The sequence below is a fragment of the Salvelinus sp. IW2-2015 genome, unplaced genomic scaffold (assembly GCF_002910315.2).
Source record: "Salvelinus sp. IW2-2015 unplaced genomic scaffold, ASM291031v2 Un_scaffold1349, whole genome shotgun sequence".
Taxonomy (NCBI): Eukaryota; Metazoa; Chordata; class Actinopteri; order Salmoniformes; family Salmonidae; genus Salvelinus; species Salvelinus sp. IW2-2015.
The window spans coordinates 44,948-59,438 of record NW_019942853.1 but is presented as its reverse complement, the minus strand read 5'-3'; the positions used below and the strand labels follow the sequence as shown (position 1 = coordinate 59,438).

The 14,491-nt window shown below is 43.5% G+C and overlaps 2 long non-coding RNA genes across 2 annotated transcripts; one reads left to right on the top strand and one right to left on the bottom strand.

Annotated features, from left to right (window-relative positions):
* Positions 1-7,259: 7,259 nt before the first annotated feature.
* Positions 7,260-8,437, bottom strand: LOC139024316 (uncharacterized). Its single transcript, XR_011475611.1, has 2 exons — positions 8,233-8,437; positions 7,260-7,663 (listed from the first exon to the last, which is right to left on the bottom strand). It is a non-coding gene; the product is annotated as an uncharacterized lncRNA (long non-coding RNA).
* Positions 8,438-8,467: 30 nt separating this feature from the next.
* LOC112070514 (uncharacterized) lies at positions 8,468-12,279 on the top strand. Its single transcript, XR_002893917.2, has 3 exons — positions 8,468-8,783; positions 10,705-11,052; positions 11,386-12,279. It is a non-coding gene; the product is annotated as an uncharacterized lncRNA (long non-coding RNA).
* Positions 12,280-14,491: the final 2,212 nt, after the last annotated feature.

Genomic DNA, 14,491 nt, shown 5'->3' with positions numbered 1-14,491 from the left:
TCAGAGATCACTATGATTTTTTAATTATTTCACCTGTATTTAAAACCAGGTAGGCCAGTTGAGAACAAGTTCTCATTTACAACTGCGATCTGGCCAAGAAAAAGCAAAGCAGTGCGACAAAAACAACAGAGTTACACATGGGAAGAAAAAAAACGTACAGTCAATAACACAAGAGAATAATCTATATACAGTGTGTGCAAATGTAGTATGATTAGGGAGGTAAGGCAAATAAATAGGCCATAGTGGCAAAATAATTACAATTTAGCATTAACACTGGAGTGATAGATGTGCAGATGATGATGTGCAAGTAGAGATACTGGGGTGCAAAAGAGCAAAAATAAATAACATGGGGATGAGGTAGTTGGGTGGGCTATTTACAGATGGGCTGTGTACAGGTGCAGTGATCGGTAAACTGCTCTGACAGTTGATGCTGAAAGTTAGTGAGGGAGATATAAGCTTCAGTGATTTTTGCAAGCGGGGCTCTACCTAGCAAAGCGGGGCTCTACCTAGCAAAGACTTACAGATGACCTGGTACCAGTGGGTTTGGTGACGAATATGAAGCGAGGGCCAGCCAACGAGAGCATACAGGTCGCAGTGGTGGGTAATACAGTTGAAGTCGGAAGTTTACATACACCGTAGCCAAATACATTTAAACTCAGTTTTTCACAATTCCTGACATTTAATCCTAGTAAAAATGCCCTGTCTTAGGTCAGTTAGGATCACCACTTTACTTTAAGAATGTGAAATGTCAGAATAATGGTAGAGAATAATAATTTATTTCAGCTTTTATTTCTTTCATCACATTCCCAGTGGGTCAGAAGTTTACATACACTCAATTAGTATTTGGTAGCATTGCCTGTAAATTGTTTAATTTATGGAAGGCTACCTGAAACGTTTGACCCAAGCCTCCCACAAAAAGTTGGGTGAATTTTGGCCCATTCCTCCTGACAGAGCTGGTGTAACTGAGTCAGGTTTGTAGGCCTCCTTGCTCGCACACGCTTTTTCAGTTCTGCCCACAAATTTTCCATAGGATTGAGGTCAGTGCTTTGTGATGGCCACTCCAATACCTTGACTTTGTTGTCCTTAAGCCATTTTGCCACAACTTCGGAAGTATGCTTGGGGTCATTGTCCATTTGGAAGACCCATTTGCGACCAAGCTTTAACATCCTGACTGATGTCTTGAGATGTTCCTTCCTCATGATGCCATCTATTTTGTAAAGTGCACCAGTCCCTCCTGCAGCAAAGCACTCCCACAACGTGATGCTGCCACCCCCTTGCTTCACGGTTGGGATGGTGTTCTTCGGCTTGCAACCCTCCTCCTTTTTTCTCCAAACATAACGATGGTCATTCTGGCCAAACAGTTCTATTGTTGTTTCATCAGACCAGAGGACATTTCTCCAAAAAGTACAATCTTTGTCCCCATGTGCAGTTGCAAACTGTAGTCTGGCTTTTTTTATGGCGGTTTTGGAGCAGTGGCTTCTTCCTTGCTGAGCGGCCTTTCAGGTTATGTCGATATAGGACTCGTTTTACTGTGGATATAGATCCTTTTGTACCTGTTTCCTCCAGCATCTTCACAAGGTCCTTTGCTGTTGTTCTGGGATTGATTTGCACTTTTTGCACCAAAGTACGTTCATCTCTAGGAGACAGAACGTGTCTCCTTCCTGAGCGGTATGACGGCGTCCCATGGTGTTTATACTTGCATATTATTGTTTGTACAGATGAACATGGTACCTTCAAGCGTTTGAAAATTGCTCCCAAGGATTTTCCCATGATGTCAAGCAAAGAGGCACTGAGTTTGAAGGTAGACCTTGAAATACATCCACAGGTACGCCTCCAATTGACTCAAATGATGTCAATTAGCCTATCAGAAGCTTCATTTTCTGGAATTTTCCAAGCTGTTTAAAGGCACAGTCCACTTAGTGTATGTAAACTTCTGACCCACTGGAATTGTGATACAGTGAATTATAAGTGAAATAATCTGTCTGTAAACAATTGTTGGAAAAATTACGTGTGTCATGCACAAAGTAGAAGTCCTAACCGACTTGCCAAAACTATAGTTTGTTACCAAGACATTTGTGGAGTGGTTGAAAAACAAGTTTTAATGACTCCAAAATAAGTGTATGTAAACTTCCGACTTCAACTGTATATGGGGCTTTGGTGACACAACGGATGGCACTGTGATAGACTACATCTAATTTGCTGAGTAGTGCTGGAGGCTATTTTGTAAATTACATCGCCGAAGTCAAGAATCGGAGGGATAGTCAGTTTTATGAGGGTATGTTAAGCAACATGAGTAAAACAGGCTTTGTTGCGAAATAGGAAGCCGATTCTAAATTAATTTTGGATTGGAGATGCTTAATGTGAGTCTGGAAGGAGAGTTTACAGTCTAGGTATTTGTAGACGCCTAGGTATTTGTAGTTGTCCACATATTCTAAGTCGGAACTGTCCAGAGTAGGGATGCTAGTCGGGAAGGCGGGTGTGGGCAGCTATCGGTTGAAAAGCACGCATTTAGTTTTACTAGCATTTAAGAGCAGTTGGAGGCCACGGAAGAAGTGGTGTATGGCATTGAAGCTCGTCTGGAGGTTTGTTAACAGTGTCCAAAGGTATATAGAATGGTGTCGTCTGTGTAGAGGTAGATCAGAGAATCACCAGCAGCAAGAGCGACATCATTGATATACACACAGAGAAAAGTGTCGGCCTGAGATTTGAACCCTGCGGCACCCACATAGAGACTGCCAGAGGTCCGGACAACAGGCCCCCCGATTTGACACACTGAACTCTGTCTGAGAAGTAGTTGGTGAACCAGGCGAGGCAGTCATTTGAGAAATCAAGGCTGTTGAGTCTGCAGATAAGAATGCGGTGATTGACAGAGACGAAAGACTTGGCCAGGTCGATGAAGACGGCTGCACAGTACTGTCTTTTATCGAGTGCGGTTGTGATATCAATGACACACCAAATGTGTTTGATGGATCGCGGGAAAAAAGCAGGAATAGGCTTTTGTTGGCTACAGTCCAAACTGTCTTCCGATGGGGCGACTGCTGTCGGCATCCAAAGATTATCCAACTTGAATAAACATTTGAATGTAAAGTTGACAGCAATGGTGTAGTCTACAGCGATATGGATATCACTTATTATTGATGTCTACATAGCACATTGATGTGAATCACACTGCTGCTCTATGATGTAGCTATTTGTGCCTTACATATTGTGGTTGCTGTGGATAGTTGTTAACAAATCTAAATGTGTATTTGAACCCAATAATGGTTGAATTCAATTACTTTAAGCTGCCTATCAATCATTGTTTTTGAAACCAGTGGACAGCCAGTAAAAAACGCACTCTTGCAACAGCTGCATAGTGCGGATCCAAGCCTATGGAATAAAAGTGTTTTTTTATTGCTCAATCTAATTCATGCTGATAAAAAATAAAATATCATAGGCCTAATGGACACATGCTCAAACTTGCACACTTTTGATAGACTTAAAAGGGCAATCTGTACTATAGTTGCTACATCCATTTTTGTATATCATTTATAAGTCCATCTCCATTGATTCTTGAAGAATATCATTTATAAATGACTCCTGAGCTTAGTTTAACTGTCACACTCAATGAAAACCCAAAATATTAGCTTGTTTTACTCCAATGTTTGTAAACATTGTAAATGTAAACAAACACTGTATAGCCTCATAACATGGTTAAAACCAAGAGGCGGGGCAACCGTTTTGTTATTGTTTCATCTGTGGATTTGCCCTTTAAAACAGCTGCATATCATCAAGATATCAAAAGTGTCACAAAAAAAAGGTAAACAATAGGCCTATAGCAAATGCCGCATATGGCATTAATTTGTCACATGTAAATAGCACTTTTCAGTAGTGCTCAAAGCATGACATTCCATGAGCGCAGTGAGCCCAATCAGTCCTCCATGACAAAATCAGAAACAGAGTAGGGCTGGCTAATAAGTTCTTAGTTTTGGGGTCATGCTCAGGTAAAACAATTTGGCTAATCTATACTTCCAAGTCCTATTCTTGAAGATCAAGGGGTATAACATTTATTGGAATGACTGGAATTCTGATAGACTGGTTTTTATTGTAAAGATATAATTTAATCGTATTATTATATGTAGTAGAAAGCGATGGGTTAGAAGAAGCCTACATAACCAACCCATAAAGTAAAATTGAACATCCATATATGGCCACCTATGTAAACTTTAAGATTGATTTATCCTGCAATAGATGTCGTTCAATTGGTAACATACATGTTCGTCTTCTTCTAATGCCTCTTAAGGGGAAAGTAATCTTAAAATAAAAGAATGGAATCATATTACGTTATTTAGTTTGGGTAATCCAAAAGTTATGTTTCTGGAAAGACAGTACCGTGCAGTATCGAAGAGCCCTCACTGCTGCTCGATCATCCTATTTTTCCAACTTAATTGAGGAAAATAAGAACTCGAAATTTATTTTTGATATTGTCGCAAAGCTAACTAAAAAGCAGCATTCCCCAAGGCTTTCACTTCAGCAGAAATAAATTCATGAACTTCTTTGAGGAAAAGATCATGATCATTAGAAAGCAAATTACGGACTCCTCTTTAAATCTGCGTATTCCTCCAAAGCTCAGTTGTCCTGAGTCTGCACAACTCTGCCTGGACCTAGGATCAAGGGAGACACTCAAGTGTTTTGGTACTATATCTCTTGACACAATGAGGAAAATAATCATGGCCTCTAAACCTTCAAGCTGCATACTGGACCCTATTCCAACTAAACTACTGAAAGAGCTGCTTACTGTGCTTGGCCCTCCTATGTTGAACATAATAAACGGCTCTCTATCCACCGGATGTGTAACAAACTCACTAAAAGTGGCAGTAATAAAGCCTCTCTTGAAAAAGCCAAACCTTGACCCAGAAAATATAAAAAACTATCAGCCTATATTGAATCTCCCATTCCTCTCAAAAAATGTTTGAAAAAGCTGTTGCGCAGCAACTCACTGTCTTCCTGAAGACAAACAATTTAACGAAATGCTTCAGTCTGGTTTTAGACACCATCATAGCACTGAGACTCACTTGTGAAGGTGGTAAATTACCTTTCAATGGCGTCAGACGAGGCTCTGCATCTGTCTTTGTGCTCCTAACCTTTTGTGATGCTTTTGATACCATCGATCACCACATTCTTTTGGAGAGATTGGAAACCCAAATGGTCTACACGGACCAGTTCTGGCCTGGTTAAGATCTTATCTGTCGGAAATATTCAGTTTGTCTTTGTGAATGGTTTGTCCTCCGACAAATCAACTGTAAATGTCGGTGTTCCTCAAGGTTCCGTTTTAGGGACCACTATTGTTTTCACTATATATTTTACCTCTTGGGGATGTCATTCGAAAACATAATTTTAACTTTCACTGCTTTGCGGATGACACACAGCTGTACATTTCAATTGAAACATGGTGAAGCCCCAAAATTGCCCTCGCTGGAAGCCTGTGTTTCAGACATAAGGAAGGATGGCTGCCAACGTTCTACTTTTAAACTCGGACACAACAGAGATGCTTGTTCTAGGTCCCAAGAAACAAGAGATCTTCGTTGAATCTGACAATTAATCTTTATGGTGTTACAGTCGTCTCAAATAAAACTGTGAAGGACCTCGGCGTTACTCTGGACCCTGATCTCTCCTTCGAACAAATTCAAGATGGGTTTCAAAAATCTGAAATTTTCTGGCCAAAAATGAGGCAGAAAAATGTATCCATGCTTTGTTACTTCTAGGTTAGAGTACTGCAATGCTTTACTTTCCGGCTACCCGGATAAAGCACTAAATAAACTTCAGTTAGTGCTAAATACGGCTGCTAGAAATCCTGACTAGAACCAAAACATTTGAGTATCATTTTACCAGCGCTAGCCTCCCCTATACTGGCTTCCTGTTAAGGCAAGGGCTGATTTCAAGGTTTTACTGCTAACCTACAAAGCATTACATGGGCTTGCTTCTACCATCTTTCCGATTTGGTTCCTTGCCGTACATACCTACACATACGCTACGGTCACAGGACGCAGCCTCTTAATTGTCCCTAGAATTCTAAGCAAACAGCTGGAGGCAGGGCTTTCTCCTAAAGAGCTTTCATTTATGGAATGGTCTGCCTGCCTACCCATGTGAGAGACACAGACTCGGTCTCAACCTTTAAGTCTTTATGAGAAGACTCATCTCTTCATAGGTCCTATGATTGAGTGTAGTCTGGGCCCAGGAGTAGTGTGAAGGTGAACGGAAAGTTACTGGACAACAGACAACCGCCCTTGCTTGCTCTGCCTGGCCGGGTCCCTCTCTCCACTGGGATTCTCTGCCTCTAACCCTATTTACAGGGGCTGAGTCACTGGCTTACTGGTGCTCTTCCATGCCGTCCCTAGGAGGGGTGCGTCACTTGAGTGAGTTGAGTCACTGACGTGGTCTTCTGTCCTGTGCTTGGCGCCCCCTTGGGTTGTCGCGTGGCGGAGATCTTTGTGGCTATACTCGGCTTGTCTCAGGATGGTAAGTTGGTGGTTGAGTTACCCTCTAGTGGTGTGGGGGCTGTGCTTTGGCAAAAGTGGGTGGGGTGGGTTTATTCCTGCCTGTTTGCCCTGTCCGGGGTGCTCATGTCCGGGGTATCATCGGATGGTGGCCACAGGTCTCCTGACCTCTCCTGTCTCAGCCTCCAGTATGTTATGCTGCAGTATTCTCGAGTGTTGCTGTCGGGTGGGCTAGAGGTCAGTCTGTTATTCTGGAGTATTTCTCCTGTCTTTATCCGGGTGTCCTGGTTGAATTTAAGTATGCTCTCTCTAATTCTCTCTTCGGAGGACCTGAGCCCTGGACCATGCCTCAGGACTACCTGGCATGGATGACTCCTCCTTGTGATTACTATTATTTGACCATTGCTGGTCATTTTGAATGAACATTTTGAACATCTTTGGCCATGTTCTGTATAATCTCCACCCGGCACAAGCCAGAAGAGGGACTGGCCACCCTCATAGCCTGGTTCTCTCTAGGTTTCTTCCTGGTTCGGCCTTTCTAATGGAGTTTCCCTAGCCACCTGTGTCCCTCTCTACAACTTCGGCCAGTGCTGTCTGTGGGGTGTTTATAGGCTGGGTTTCTGTACAGCACTTTGATATATCAGCTGATGTAAGAAGGGCTATTTAAATACATTTGATTTTAATTTGATTACAATTTTGAACAGGTAACTAGTAACTGTAACGGATTACAATTATAAAGTAACATACTCAACCCTGCTGACACATTACTGGATTTGTGAGATCTTTCAGTAGCAGAAGGGATTTTATTTAACAATAAAATTCACTTCTAATTTACACACCAAACCACAAATTAACTGAAATGATTCCTTGACAGCCACTTCTGCATAGGCCGCTGACTGTCCCACACTCTCCTACACAGTTCTATTGATTTCATACTGTCCAGGCCCCTTGGGCACATTGTTGCTATCTCTAGACTGTCCTTGGCTTTCAGGCATCCAATTGTCCTCAGTTTGACTCAAAGTCTCTGGAACAGAGTTATTGTGCTGGGGCTCAAACATGGGTCTATATATATAAACTCCCCCAGCAACTCCTAGCACAGTGGCAAAGGCTATCTGTGCAAAGGGTATCCTTCGTCGAAACATGTTCTCTCTGGATCAGGAGTCCCACCTACACTTGCATCGATGATCCTGGAAGAATAGAAGAGGTTACCCAAAAGCTTTGCTTTGTATTGTCACACTGATGTTGTACATTACGTTTTTGCAGGAAGCACACAAAGCTTTCTTCATGGGGCTCAATTGTGCAGTAGAATGTCCTATCAAAAGTTTAAATCACGTGGATGTTGTGACATTACCAAGCTGCTACATATGCAGAGAAGGAAATGTAAGCATTTATAAAACATTGTGTGCATGATACAGCATTAGTGATGTAAACGCAAACCTCAGCTACATACAGCATATGAATAATAATGACATGAATTGTTGTACGTCCCTGTGGTGTCAGATTCTTTGTAAACATGCGACATTGCAAAACTCTCCACTCATACTCAACCAGATCCTGCGCTACTACACTTACACGAATGTTAATTGGTTATCCTAACCTGCTGTATAAATTCTAACCTGCTACAAAAAGTCAACTTTCACAAAAACTGTATCCCTCTAGACAAAACCGTAGGTTGTTAGCCATAGCTAGCTAGTGAGAGACAAATGACACACAAATCTTGTGTTTTCATAATTTTTCTTGCTTTAACATAACTCACCCCGATCTTTTATGAAGTGTGTTTAGACCAAACCGTCTACAATTCTAACAATTAAACAACTAACGCTGTCTAGAAAGCGTCGTTTGGTTTGAGTGCAAAGGTCGAACATACATCTACGGCGAATGAAACGGGACAAGATAAAGGACAACAATAAACTTAAAATGCGATTTGGGACTTGTATGATTCATCCCCATAAAATGCATATCATAATTTATTCAATCCATTGTATGTTCTATACGTGGTACAGATAACATTGCAAGCTGTATAATTTTACATCACCGATATGTAACACAATAATGATATCTTGACAATAGCATTTACTTTCCTAGGAATCGTCTGACGTCATCTACCTCGGAGCACAAACACGGAACTAATGTGAATTTTGGTGCTGCTCGAATTAGCTACGTTATATGTAGTTAGTTTTAGTTTAGTTTAAGTAATGGAAAATATTCGTGCACGCTTAAATATTGGAAACAAAGCAGAGCCTGTTAAACTGAGGAAACGAAAATCCCAACTATATAGTGAAGAAGAAACATGTCCTCTTGATAATGGTACAGTACAGTCGTGGCCAAAAGTTTTGAGAATGACACAAATATTAATTTTCACAAGGTCTGCTGCCTCAGTTTGTATGATGGCAATTTGCATATACTCCAGAATGTTATGAAGAGTGATCTAATGAATTGCTATTAATTGCAAAGTCCCTCTTTGCCATGCAAATGAACTGAATCCCCTCCCCAAAAATTCCACTGCATTTCAGCCCTGCCACAAAAGGACCAGCTGACATCATGTCAGTGATTCTCTCGTTAACACAGGTGTGAGTGTTGACGAGGACAAGGCTGGAGATCACTCTGTCATGCTGATTGAGTTTGAATAACAGACTGGAAGCTTCAAAAAGTAGGGTGGTGCTTGGAATCATTGTTCTTCCTCTGTCAACCATGGTTACCTGCAAGGAAACTCGTGCCGTCATCATTGCTTTGCACAAAAAGGACTTCACAGGCAAGGATATTGCTGCCAGTAAGATTCCACCTAAATCAAGCATTTATCGGATCATCAAGAACTTCAAGGAGAGCGGTTCAATTGTTGTGAAGAAGACTTCAGGGCACCCAAGAAAGTCCAGCAAGCGCCAGGACCGTCTCCTAAAGTTGATTCAGCTGCGGGATCGTGGCACCACCAGTACAGAGCTTGCTCAGGAATGGCAGCAGGCAAGTGTGAGTGCATATGCACGCACAGTGAGGTGAAGACTTTTGGAGGATGGCCTGGTGTCAAGAAGGGCAGCAAAGAAGCCACTTCTCTCCAGGAAAAACATCAGGGACAGACTGATATTCTGCAAAAGGTACAGGGATTGGACTGCTGAGGACTGGGGTAAAGTCATTTTCTCTGATGAATACCCTTTCCGATTGTTTGGGGCATCTGGAAAAAAGCTTGTCCATAGGAGACAAGGTGAGCGCTACCATCAGTCCTGTGTCATGCAAACAGTAAAGCATCCTGAGACCATTCATGTGGGGGGTTGCTTCTCAGCCAAGGGAGTGGGCTCACACACAATTTTGCCTAAGAACACATCCATGAATAAAGAATAGTAGCAATACATCCTCCGAGTGCAACTTCTCCCAACCATCCAGGAACAGTTTGGTGACGAACAATGCCTTTTCCAGCATGATGGAGCACCTTGCCATAAGGCAAAAGTGATAACTAAGTGGATCGGAGAACAAAACATCGATATTTTGGGTCCATGGCCACGAAACTCCCCAGACCTTAATCCCATTGAGGACTTGTGGTCAATCCTCAAGAGGCGGGTGGACAAACAAAACCCCACAAATTCTGACAAACTCCAAGCATTGATTATGCAAGAATGGGCTGCCATCAGTCAGGATGTGGCCCAGAAGTTAATTGACAGCATGCCAGGGCGGATTGCAGGGGTCTTGAAAAAGAAGGGTCAACACTGCAAATATTGACTCTTTGCATCAACTTCATGTAATTGTCAATAAAAGCCTTTGACACTTATAAAATGCTTGTAATTATACTTCAGTATTCCATAGTAACATCTGACAAAGATATCTAAAGACACTGAAGCAGCAGACTTTGTGGAAATTAATATGTGTCATTCTCAAAACTTTTGGACACGACTGTATGTTCCCTGTTTGTTATAGCAGCTATCATATTTTTAGCAGACTGAACAAATGTCAAACTGCTGTTGATGATAAAAGTTAGAATGGAAATAAAGTTTAGCTAGCTACATCAACATAAATAAGAATGTGTTCTTAACTGACTTGCCTAGTTAAWTAAAGGTTAAATAAATAAATGCAAATTAAATTGAAGTACGCAACAGGTGATCCAGGAGCATGCAATTGTACTTGCAGTTTCAGAATGCTTGAGTCTTTCAAATGACTAGTTGATAATGGATGTAATTACCAATGCACATCTAACACAAGCAGCCTAATCTGACGTGTTTTTGTTTATTCTTCTTCTCCTCAGGTGTATTGGGGGTCCATGTCAGTGTCTTCACTGTGGCATTTCGTCTCATCAACTGCTTCCTGGTCCAGACCAGCTTTGTCCCGGATGAGTACTGGCAGTCCCTCGAAATCGCACATCTTATGGTTTTTGAATATTCTTGCAACAATATTCTTGAGTTTAAGCAGTACCCTTCTAATAACCTTTTTGTGGACAATAGGCTGTGTATTCTGCTAAATCCTTAATAACTTCACCTATAGCTATTTGACGTGGGAGTGGACAGCAGATATAAGAGGGTTCTCCTACCCTCTCTTCTTTGCAGCTATATATAAGATATTGCACTTCTTCACCTATGACGCAGTTCAACTCTTGGTAAGTCATATTGAGTACATCTTCATATTTTGCAGCAACTTATAGTGCTGATGCGAAATGCATTGCATGTGACCCCATTGTCAAAATCTGTACAGTGTATATTGTGGATTCTGCATGTATGGCTACCTCGAGTTGTGCAGTCACTGCTTTCTGCATTGGCTGATATTAAACTCTACTGTCTTATCCAATCACTGGAGCATTCTGACGTTGCCAAATGGACAGTAAAAACAACATGGACTACTTTGTTTCTCATAACCTTTTCACTTATTCCAATTCTGGGTAATATGGGCTGAAACCATGTGACAAAGCCTCTTTCTCTTTTTTTGTTACTAGTACCTCTGCCAGCTCTGTTCTTGGTTCACATGGTACTACTGCACCAGGACCCTGACCAACACCATGGAGACCACACTCACAACTCTGGCTCTCTATTACTATCCTCTGCCTGGCTCTAAAACACACAGCAGGTTGGACCTACACCTCTACACAACTCGAACATAAAACCATTTCACTTACTGTGCATCTAAGTATTTCCCATTACACGGCAAGTTACAAAATACCTTTACAAAAGTTATACCTTTTAATAATGCTCCATTAATAACATTCTGTTAAACAGATTTTGCTTGTTTTCTTTCGCACTACAAAATATTTGATCCTGGTTGCCTTGGCAGTCATTGTTCGTCCAACAGCCTTGCTTGTGTGGCCTCTGTTGGTGTACCACTTCTGGCAGGAAGATAAGAAGCTGAAACTCATAACTCACCTTTGCCTTCCCATTGGGTGAGTGCTTTGATTTGAGAAAGACCATTGTGCCTCAGCTGCAGAGTGAGGTTTTGACTGTATGTTCTATGGAAAGGTAGGAAAAGCATTGTTTAAAAAATAATAAAGTAAAGGTAATTATAAATCACAAGCTGTAATGTTTGTGTTAATTAACACAAGTGCCTTAAACCATTTCCTCTTGCAGTGGACCCTGGTGCAGTACAACTTCCTTAAGTTTAATGTTTTTCACAACGTGGCTGAGTTCTATGGCTCTCATCCATGGCACTGGTACTTTACTCAGGGTTTTGTGGTCGTCATTGGCCCTCATCTTCCTTTCTTCCTGTATGGATGCACACTGGCTTCAAAAAGATACAGAATCATGTTAATAACAATAGTCTGGACAGTAATGGTTTACAGGTATGGTCTTTTGTCTTTCTGTGTTGTGTAAAATGCACTTACTGTAATTTATGGGCCAAAAACCTCTCACCTTCCCCCCCTACTCACAAGGCAGGCAATACGCTTGACCTCATCTTTACTAGATGCTGTTCTTCCACTAATCTCATTGCAACTCCCCTCCAAGTCTCCGACCACTACCTTGTATCCTTTTCCCTCTCGCTCTCATCCAACACTTCCCACACTGCCCCTACTCGGATGGTATCGCGCCCGTCCCAACCTTCGCTCTCTCTCCCCGCTACTCTCTCTCCTCTCCATCCTATCATCTCTTCCCTCTGCTCAAACCTTCTCCAACCATCTCCCTGATTCTGCCTCCCTAACCCTCCTCTCCTCCCTTTCTGCATCCTTTGACTTCTATGTCCCCTATCCTCCAGGCCGGCTCGGTCCTCCCCTCCTGCTCCGGCTCGACGACTCATTGCGAGCTCACAGAACAGGGCTCCGGGCAGCCAGACGGATCGGGAAACTCGCCTCCCTGCGGACCTGGCAACCTTTCACTCCCTCCTCTCTACATTCTCCTCTTCTGTCTCTGCTGCTAAAGCCAATTTCTACCATTCTAAATTCCAAGCATCTGCCTCTAACCCTAGGAAGCTCTTTGCCACCTTCTCCTCCTCCGAATCCTCCTCCCCCTCCTCCCCCCCCTCCTCCCTCTCTGCTGATGACTTCGTCAACCTTTTTGAAAAAAGAAGTCGACGACATCCGATCCTCGTTTGCTAAGTCAAACGACACCGCTGGTTCTGCTCACACTGCCCTACCCTTTTGACCTTCTTCTCCCCTCTCTCTCCAGATGAAATCTCGCGTCTTGTGACGGCCGGCCGCCCAAAACCTGCCCGCTTGACCCTATCCCCTCCTCTCTTCTCCAGACCATTTCGGAGACCTTCTCCCTTACCTCACCTCGCTCATCAACTCATCCTTGACCGCTGGCTACGTCCCTTCCGTCTTCAAGAGAGCGAGAGTTGCACCCTTCTGAAAAAACCTACACTCGATCCCTCGATGTCAACAAAACTACAGACCAGTATCCCTTCTTTCTTTCTCTCCAAAACTCTTGAAACGTGCCGTCCTTGGCCAGCTCTCCTGCTATCTCTCTCAGAATGACCTTCTTGATCCCAATCAGTCAGTTTCAAGACTAGTCATTCAACTGAGACTGCTCTTCTCTGTTCACGGAGGCGCTCCGCACTGCTAAAGCTAACTCTCTCTCCTCTGCTCTCATCCTTCTAGACCTATCGGCTGCCTTTGATACTGTGAACCATCAGATCCTCCTCTCCACCCTCTCCGAGCTGGGCATCTCCGGCGCGCCCACGCTTGGATTGCGTCCTACCTGACAGCGTGCCTCCTACCAGGTGGCTGTGGCGAGAATCTGTCTCCGCACCACGTGCTCTCACCACTGGTGTCCCCCAGGGCTCTGTTCTAGGCCCTCTCTTATTCGCTATACACCAAGTCACTTGCTCTTCATATTCCTCCACATGTCTGTCTGTTCCTATCATTTGACGACACAATTAATCTTCTCCTTTCCCCCCTCTATATAACCAGTGTGTGAATCGCCATCTCTGCATCTGGCAGACATATCAGTGTGGATGACGGATCACCACCTCAAGCCTGAACTCGCGCAAGACGGAGCTGCTCTTCCTCCCGGGAAGGACTGCCCGTTCCATGATCTCGCCATCACGGTTGACAACTCCATTGTGTCCTCTCCCAGAGTGCTTAGAACCTTGGCGTGATCCTGGACAACACCCTGTCTTCTCAATAACATCAAGGCGGTGACCCGTTCCTGTAGGTTCATGCTCTACAACATTCGCAGAGTACGACCCTGCCTCACAGCAGGAAGCGCGCGCAGGTCCTAATCCAGGCACTTGTTCATCTCCCCTCTGGATTACTGCAACTCGCTGTTGGCTGGGCTCCCTGCCTGTGCCATTAAACCCCTACAACTCATCCAGAACGCCGCAGCCCGTCTGGTGTTCAACTTTCCCAAGTTCTCTCACGTCACCCCGCTCCTCCGCTCTCTCCACTGGCTTCCAGTTGAAGCTCGCATCCGCTAACAAGACCATGGTGCTTGCCTACGGAGCTGTGAGGGGAACCCAACCTCCTGTACCTTCAGGCTCTGATCAGGCCCTACACCCAAACAAGGCACTGCGTTCATCCACTCTGGCCTGCTCGCCTCCCTACCTCTGAGAAGTACAGTTCCCGCTCAGCCCAGTCAAAAACTGTTCGCTGCTCTGGCACCCCAATGGTGGAACAA